Source organism: Salvia splendens, chromosome 1, assembly GCF_004379255.2.
Source record: "Salvia splendens isolate huo1 chromosome 1, SspV2, whole genome shotgun sequence".
In the NCBI taxonomy this organism is placed as follows: domain Eukaryota; kingdom Viridiplantae; phylum Streptophyta; class Magnoliopsida; order Lamiales; family Lamiaceae; genus Salvia; species Salvia splendens.
In genome coordinates, this window is record NC_056032.1 from 2,191,609 (window position 1) to 2,201,793 (window position 10,185).

Genomic DNA, 10,185 nt, shown 5'->3' on the forward strand with positions numbered 1-10,185 from the left:
CTTGATTATGTTATGATACTGAAAGAGATCACCCACCAATTTATAGATGCATCTTTTCTTTCTTTATTGGGAAATGCAGTGACGTATAATTATTTTTTAATATGCAAATTACAATTAAACTATTAAGTCTATGGGTAATGGAGTAGGTTCAATGATGGACCACGTCAGTTGGTCGCATACTATTAAAACATTTGCTTGAGAATTTAGAAGGGGTGTGCATTCGGGTTTCGGTTCGATTTTTCGCCCTAACTGAACCGAACCTGAAAAACCGAATTTCACCTAAAACTAAAACTGAACCGAACCTGAAAAACCGAATTTCACCTAAAACTAAAACTGAACCGAAACCGAAAACCGAAAAATCGAAAACAAAACTTAAAAACCCGAACTAAATCGAAAAACAGAAATTATATAAAAAACCGAAAAATCGAAAAACCTTAAACCGAAAACCGAATTAAAAAACCGAAAATCTGGAGAGAAAGAAAACAGTACAGAAACTTAGAAATTTTCAACCTACAAAACATAACATGATAAAAATGATAATATCCGTAATCCACCAAAGGCATCAACCAACAAATACAAATATGCAATCAACATTCCACAATAAAATAAATAATAGTAACTATATATAATAAAATAAATAATTAAATAAATTTGGTTATTCGGTTATTTGATTTTTTTCTTCGCCCGAACCGAACCGAAAAACCGAAATTTTTGTATTTTCAATACCAAACCGAACCGAAAAACCGAAATAACCTAACCGAATTTCAAAATTTCGGTTTGGTTCGGCTCGGATATTCGGTTTCCGGTTTTTTTGCTCACCCCTAGAATTTAGTGTTCGATCACTCTTTTTCGTCCCATATTATTTAATTTGTAGTAAAGTAATACGTAAAATACTAGGGCAGGGTAAACAAATTGTGAGGGTTGGATTGCTATTTGGTTAACTTAATAACAATTATCTAAAAGTAGAATCATGCTCAATTTGTTATTTAATTTATTTATTCAAATTATAGAAAAAATGGTCAAATTGAACTTCTATTTGTAGATAATTTATGAATTTAATGGTATCAATATTAATTTTAAACAGTTTTATATAAAATAAAATTAAGTATACTCCACGTAGTGGGATGTCTAGCATGGAAAATCGTAGTGACTGCTTATTATAACCAAATTAATAAAATTAAGTAATTGTATCTAGTGACTGCTTATTATAACCTAATTAATAGTAGTATTATATTAATCGAGTGCTCATGTGACTGCACGTAGTGGGATGTCTAGCATGGAAAATAGTACATGAAGCTAAGCGATAACATTATAAATCATGTGATGAATTAAATGTGGCGGATTATGTATGATTAAAAATGCTGATATCATATGGATTAAAATACTTGCAAAACTAGCTAGTTGGATGGCTTAAGCTAAGAGTGGAAAATTGGTATATAATAGTAATAAGGAATTAAAGGTGGCGGATTACGTATGAATATATTTATATAAGTGTTAGGTATGGTCAAGGGTAGCCTTCCTTAACGTTCGAATTCCACACAATCAAGAAACTGAAGCCGTGGTCGTCGAGCGCCCAATAGGTTTGCGTCGGCGAAGACGTCCGGCAGAGGGGGTGCTGGGCGCGAGAGAGGTTCTCGTCGGCAGCGATAGAGAATTAGAGTTTTGTGATTCAAGCCAAGTTGGACGAAATACTTATTTCATTAATTGGTTGAATGAATAAAATGATAACAACTTATCCCTATTTATAATACTAGAATACTAGCTTATAGAACAAGAAAATAATATATGAAAAGATACTATGAATCAAAAGATAACTAAATAAAAGATATGGAAGATATGACATTAATATCTCGTATCAACTCCCCCACGGTTAAAATCCACCTTGTCCTCAAGGTGGGAACCACGAAGCAACAATGACAGTTGAAAGCAACAACTTTGGCGAGGCTTCTCCTCCTGGATCAAACGCAAACCAAATAGGCGAACGTCTCCCATCATCTCCATCAAATTTCTGATCATTAGTGAAGAAAACCGGTTTTGCTGGCATGTTTAGCTCGAGGCTACAAGTCTCTGTGGCAAACAAACACTTGATAAATCCTTCATGTGGAAGCTCTTTATCATTATCTGACAGCATATTCATAGCATTCTCGAAAACCTTGCCAATGTGCAGTTTCTCATTCTCATCACATAGATCCATTTCTGCCAATTGCGTAGCAAGAAATTCACAATTTCGTTTGCTAAAACTGACACATATACCAGGATCGAATGCACACAAAGGGATCACTGTGATCATCTTAAATATATCACTAACTGCACCACCTTTACCCACAACTAATCCTTTCGGTCCTTTGGCATTTTCTTTCCATCCGACTTTAACAATACTCTCATACCACACAACATCTTTCTCTCCGCCTTCCACTTCCCTAGTATTATCTGATCCCGCACCTGTAAGTGCACAGACCATGATTGACGGATACGATACTTCGCGAAGGTAATTCACAACTTCATCCATCAAACCATTCTCATCACCATTGAGTAGATTTGTTTCCTTCGTGATCGCAGTCGACTTCTCTTATTCTATAGTTTTCCTCTCTCGCAACACCAACTTCTAACAAAGACTCTTCTTTTCCACTAATATTGGAGTTGCACGACGAAGATAACATGGCTGGTGGAGACGGCACATCATCTAACAAATCCCTCTTCTTCATCATTGAGCTTCGGACACTAGCTTATGGATGTGGATTAGCGGCCAATATTGGAGCTGTCACGGGCGGTGGTTGCAAGGCCCGGTACGCTCCCGGTGTGGCGGATAGCGGCAGCGCTTTGGGTAATGCTGCATTTGGGTGCTTTGGCTGACGATCTGATCGCATTGGTGGCGGAGTGTGTGGTTCCCAACAATAGGGTTGTCGAGCATGTGGTGGGTTCCGCCGAGTGTGAGGTTGTTGTTCCTCTCGAAGGACAAAGTGCTGGCAGTCTCGCTGCTGGTCAGTATACCCGACGGGTGGGAATCTTGGCGGCGTGGCTGGATCAGCGTGCAGAACGCTGCGGGGCTGGTGGGAGGCGGGCTGGACTCGCAGCGCTCTCACCTTCTCCTGAGGGTGAGGTCGGTCCCAGCACGTCTCGGAGCGTCGGGGCCGGTCAAAGGTCAAGTAGCCGCGGTCCTGCTGTTGCGCCGGTGGGTCCCAGCACGTCGGGCGGTGCCGCTGCGTTGCGGATGTCGGGTGGCGATCAAACCCTAATTGGGTCTGATGATCTCCGTGATCAAATAGGTGGCCACTTTTCTCGACGTTGCCTCCGCGGTGTCGGGGCCAAGCGTCTTGCGCGCGATCGCGGTACCCGATGGGCTGGTATCTCGGCCATGGGCGACTATCAGGTGGATCCAAGTGGTGTGAGACGTAGGGTGATTCTGGATCAGGCCACGAAGGCGGAAGGAGTACTTCCACACGGCTGCTCGGAGGGTCCCAACAGGTTACACGGCGAGGTTGGACCGGCTGGTAGGGACGAAATGATTGTGTGGCCTGAGGGAAGTCGTATTGACGACGACGATAGCCGGCGTAGTCGTATGACATGTAGACGGACTGAAGCGTGATTGTGGTAGAAATGATGGTGATGCGACTGAATTTTATTTTTTTGATATTGGTGATTTGTTTGGGGGATATGGATGAACGCAGATGGATGATGAGTATAAAATAGGAATTTTCGTGTTTCTGTTCGATGGGTTTTCTTTTTATTTTTTGTTGAAGAAGGGCTCTTCCGGGGGCGGTGAAGTTCGGCAGTGGCTAGTTGTTGTGCGCGGGTGGATTCCCGTCGGGCAGCCACGTAGCTGTGGTTCGAACTATGTGGCTAGTTGCTGTGCGCGGTGGATTCCCGTCGGGCAGTGGCGTAGATGTGGCTCGATCGATGTGGCTAGTTGCTGTGCGCGGTAGTTTCCCGTCTGGCAGCGACGTAGCTATGGTTCGATCGGTGTTGTGGAGGGTGAGCTCACGATGAAAGCACCAGTTGTTAAGGGTCTTTCTTAACGTTCGAATTCCACACAATCAAGAAACCGAAGCCGTGGTCGTCGAGCGCCCAAGAGGTTTGGGTCGGCGAAGACGTCCGGCAGAGGGGGTGCTGGGCGCGAGAGAGGTTCTCGTCGGCAGCGATAGAGAATTAGTGTTTTGTGATTCAAACCAAGTTGGACGAAATGCTGATTTCATTAATTGGTTGAATGAATAAAATGATAACAACTTATCTCTATTTATAATACTAGAATACTAGCTTATGAAACATAAAAACAATATATGAAAAGATATTATGAATCAAAAGATAACTAAATAAAAGATATGAGAGATATCAGGTAGTCAAATCACGCGTGAATTGTGCAATAATCTTACGGGGATGTAGTCATATCACACGTGAATTGTGCAATAATCTTACGGATATGAATATTCCCTTATACCATAATAAAAAAAATACTCCAAATGGGCACCTGGCATGCATCAGATATGGGTCGTATTTACTTTTTTCTCAGATATTGTGATCGTGTGGATTTTTGTTGATTATAAATTTATAAAAAGAAAATATAAGGAATTTTTATTAGTAGCCTCCATATTTTCTATCACATTCTTTACTGAAAAAAAAACTAACGTATCAATATCGGAAAACTTAGCACATCAATATTCAATGATAATCTTATCAATGATATTGATCTCTGTAGATTGTGCACTCCGGCTGTGCACCGGTGACTTCGTTCAGTTTTTCATTTATCCCATCTAAGCAATGTTTTAAAAACCGGACCGGACCGGCCGGTTCGACTGGTTCAACCGCGAACCGGTAAGTGGTCCGGTCCGGTTAGCACTACAAAACCAGTGACATGTTCAACCGCCATGAACCGCCGAAACTAGCCGGCCGGACCGGTCTGGCCGGGAACCGGAAACCGGTTCAAATGCTTTTCAAAATTTTATTCTAAAATTTTGGCCTTGATAGGGTCAAACTCAAGACCTCCCGATGAACATATCAACAAATCTACCACTACACCACAAGGACTTCTTGATAATAATATGAACATAAGTTATTTTCCTATGTTAAAAACGAAATATTTTATCTATACAAACTAATAATTCGTGTTTAATACGTATATATGTATATTAAGAATATGTGATTAATTATATTAAAAGTTTACTACTATTTAATTATATACTAGGAGTATTTACTAAATATATCTTTTTAATTTATGTTTATTCATATATCTTTGTGTATAATATTATTTTGCCGCATTACTTTTTGAAAATAATACTATGAACTTATTTATTTTTATACATAAATATTAAATTTTTTATTTACAATAACTTACTACTAGTATAATTGATATATTTAATTATATTTGTTGATAAAAAAATTAATAAAATTCTATCATTCACTAAAAATATATTATTTTAATTTTATATTCTTTTTAGATAATTCATTTTAATTTTATATATTCTTTTAAGAAATTGTTAATTATAATATATTTCTTATATTTTAATTATACTTTTAATCACTAATATTTTATAATATAGGAGTTTATAATTATACATAGAGTTTAATACTAGTTTTTAATATTATGTATTATAATTTATTATTGTATTTAAACTTAACGTCATTAAATATTCTAATATACTAGTACAAGACTTGTTTCTATAATAATACTATTAAATGTATAATACTATAATATTTATTGATAAAACATTTAATTAAATTTTATTATTTACTACTCCCTCCGTCCCGCACTACTCGCACGTTTCATTTTCGGCACGGAGATTAATGAATGAGTGTATAGCAAAGTCAAATATTACGGCTGTAGGTGAAAATTTTTACTAAAAATGGAAATAGTGCAAATAACTTGGGACGCCCAGAAAGGAAATAAGTGCAAGTAGTCCGGGACTGAGGGAATATTAAATAAATAAATATATATAAACAGTATTTCGGTTCAACCAATGGTTCGACCAGTGAACCGGTTGAACCAGTGAACCAGTAATGACGCCGGTTTGCTTCCCAGTCCGGTTTTTAAAACATTGCATCTGAGGCTTGAGGTATGATATCAGGATCCATGTATATATGCACCTATGTACAAGCTGAAATTTCAGAAATTTCTATAACGTTCATATCATATAAATATAGAATCACAATCAATAACTATATTTCAATCAAGAATTCTTAAAAAACGGTAACATCGATTAAACTAAGCATGGATCTCAAAGTTAGTTTATACTAAGCGTAGATCACCGACAGAATTTAGGCTTTCTTCTTCTTTACATGCTGCAAAATTATCAAAAATGAATGTGGTAACGAAATGAATGATAGAGGTATGTACATTATTTTAGGCGTAGAGATCCATCATAATTGTACAAACGAAATGAATGGACAAGGCATGTGGAAATATTTGTTGAGGTGTCTATCTTTTCTATGGGTGGGTCCATTTTCAGTACATTAGTTGTCGTTGTAGTGATTATTTCCTCCATCAGCCAATAAGGCCAATAAGTGTGACAACCCTGACACGTTTCTAACGTGAAGGATGTTGGTCTGAAAAAGTTAATGTAACGTGGGTTTTATTTTTTTATACTCACTTCGTTCATAAAATATAATCTTATTTATGGACGACATGAATTTTATTGAAAAATTGATAAAGTAAGAGAGAATGAGAAAAAGTAAGTGAAATAAGAGAGATATGAATAAAAAGTATATTTTAAAAAAATTATTCTTTATTTTTATTATTATCTCCATCTTACAATAGGAATCCATATTTGACTCGGCGTGATTTTAAGAAATTTAAAGAGAAGTGAGTTGAAAAAATTAGTAGATTAAGGATCCTACTTTTATTTATTAGTTTCATAATAAATGTAAGTGAAATCAGTTAGTGTAATGTGAGATCTACTTATAATTTATAGTAAAAGTAAAACTGGACTTTTATTGTGGTACAGACTAAAATGATAAAAGTGAACTCTTATTGTGAGACGGAGGTAGTACTTTATTAGAGTTAATTAAGGACAATATTTTATTTTCTTGCCATGTGGTGCTCTTCACCACCATGACAACCGCTATTGATCATGGCGTTAGAGATGCCCACGGTTCCGGTTTTGGAAATTGTCGAACCGGAATCGAACCGCGAGGGTGTTTCACGGTTCCGGTTCCAAAACCGACGGTTACGGTTTCGGTTCGGAACCGTCGGTTTTTTACGGCTTTTCACGGTTCCAAACCGGCGGTTTTTAGTGGTTCCGGCTAGATTTCACGATTTTCCAACGGTTTTTCACGGTTCCGGTTTGGAACCATCCGGAATCCACGGTTCCGGCACAGTTTCGGTTCGTAAAATTTGGAACCGGAACCGGCCCGCGGTTCAAAATATGACGGTTCTGGTTCAAGAAAAAAGTCACGGTTCCGGTTCGGAACCGGAACCGGCGGTTATGGTTCCGCGGTTAACCGCCGGAATCGAAAACCTTGGGTATCTCTACATGGCGTCCGGTGATATCTCATCCACGTCATGCTTAAATTATTTTGTGTAGTTGTTATGTGCTTTCGAATTTGTGTTGCATCAACACGAGTAATAATAGCGTATCACTAATATATTCATGTTATGTGTCAATCGTGTTAGTATTTGAATTTAATAGTTTAAACATTATCAGATTAATTCGATAATAATTCGACCCGCAAGAGTTTATCTGCCCTACTAAATCAATTATTCGTCAATAGAGTACTAGGATGACTTTTCCATTGACTCAGAAGCATGTGGGCATTAAATGCAAACTATACTTAACTAGGAATAGACTCCATCGACTCATGCTCATACTTACACTGATAAATCACAAATGCATGTTGAAATTTATATCCCACGTAGTTGTGCAATTAGTGCAAATCACACACTGAATTAGTGCAAATCACACACTGACAAACATACTGATACGAATCTCTATTATTATTATTATTTAGTTTAGCTATTATAGGGATTTAGTATATCTTTTTTTATATCTTTATTTTCTTGTTCATTAAGTTAGTAGCATTATAAATATGATAGACTGTTATTTTTTTTATTCATTCAATCAATTAATGAAATATTTTCTCCACCAAGGATAACGTGTGTTTTTCAATCCTAACTTTAGATTCCCTCCGCCGATCCTAATTGGACGCCGGAGTATTCTATCAGCCACCGAGTTATCTGCCCGACGGGAGCGACTCCCGTGCACAGAAACTCTGCAACCGTCCGCCGAGCCTATTGGTCGCCGGAAATTGATCTCCACCGCCGAGCGAAACTCGCCGTCGGTTCGAGATGGTGGGAGGATGAGATCTCAATGAAAGCACCAGTTGTTAAGGGTGTTCCCTGATATCATATGTATATGAATATCTCCTTGTCTCATATATTAAAATATTTGCTAAATTAGGGTGATATCTTAAACTAAGAGTGGGAAATGATACAGGAAACTAAGCGATAACATTGTATATGTAATGAGTCAAAGGTGGCGGATTATGTATGAACATATTTTTATTAAGTGTTAGGTAAGTGGTCAAATAACACGTGAATTATGCAACATAAAGGATATGAATTAAAAAATTAGTCGAATTTCTTACGCTCTAATAGAATCCAATGGGCACCTGACTCGCATCATTATTGGGCCGTATTTATTAATTTGTTTTTTAGATATTGTTGATTATATAAAAAAAAGGAAAAGAAAATATAAGAAATTTTTATTACAGCCCCCATATTTTTCTATCACATTCTTTACTAGAAAAAAAAACTTACCATGTCAATATTGGAAAACTTAGCACATCAATATTCCATGACAATATTATCAAGAAATTGAGTAAAAATAAGGGAGAATTGAAGTGGTTGCTCAATATAAAATTGATGAAAGATGGATCTAACCCTACTCTTCTTTTAGTACGTGAGAACTATCATGCATATTTATTTATTATTACTATCAATTTTCTATAAATTTGATCGTATATATAGTTGCCATTTTTACCTATAATTAAAACCGTCACTTTTCTCAAAGTCTATAATATGGAAAAAGCTCATTCATTTTTTTTGTCAATTTGAAGTTTGAACAATCAAAGCTTATATACTTGTGAGAGACATTGGTTGTGTTAGTCATTAAATTTATTTTGAATGTTGAATACCACAAGGATCAAGTGCCCCAAAAACAAAAGATACTATTTATTAAAACTTTTATTTCAAGATTCTTGATTATTCTACCTTTTAAGTTAATGTTGTTATATTCATAAATCTTAATAATGAGGATAAAAATTATCCAATATTAATGTGTCTTTATCAATCATGAAGAATAAATAATTTCAAGTAAAATTACTTTTTTTTTCAAAGTTTGAGATTTTATAAAATAAGAAATAAGTTCGCGACTTTTGTCAGAAATAGGGCTGTCAAATCGGGTACCCGCAGGTACCCGACCCGAAATTTTCGGGTACCCGATCCTGAAAATCCAAAAAATTGCTACCCGATACCCGATCCGAAAAAATTTTCGGGTACCCGAATACCCGATTCGGGTATCCAGTCCCGAAAAATCGGGTACCCGATACCCTATTTAAAAAATAAATTCATAATATTTTACAGATGGAGAATTAACTAAAATTTACTTTCAAGTATTATATCAAACTCTAGCACATCAGATTAAGTATTCCAGCTTAATTAGTGAGACTGATATTTTCGGATAACTTAGTTAGGATTGATTAATGTATAATTATTTTCATTTCCTTCTTGGTTAATTGGCTAACTTTTAGTAAAATATTTCCAATTAAAAAATAGAAGTCGATCCCAGTTCCACAGTGGCGCAGTTGGTTGAATTAGTAGTAGCACCAATAATTTTACATGTTTGGATTTATTTCTGGTGCAGCCTTCAAGAATAAAAATAAAAATCTGTCACTAACACCCAATCTGTGTTTCAAAATTTGCTCATCTCTAAATATGGAGTAGTATGAATTATCACTCTTTGTTTACTAATAGTAAAAAGTTAAAAGCCAACCATGTTAAAATCATATTTTCTTCTTATTCTGTTGATACACAGTGTTACAAAACAAAAATACTAGTATAATAATGATGTTCTAATTAATTAGGCTGAATAATTATTCAATCTAATTTGAGAATTTACAGAATATAATATTCGATTTATTTTGGCAAATGAGTGTACTATGGATTAATTAAATATTGTAATGTGTAGAACCCTAAAT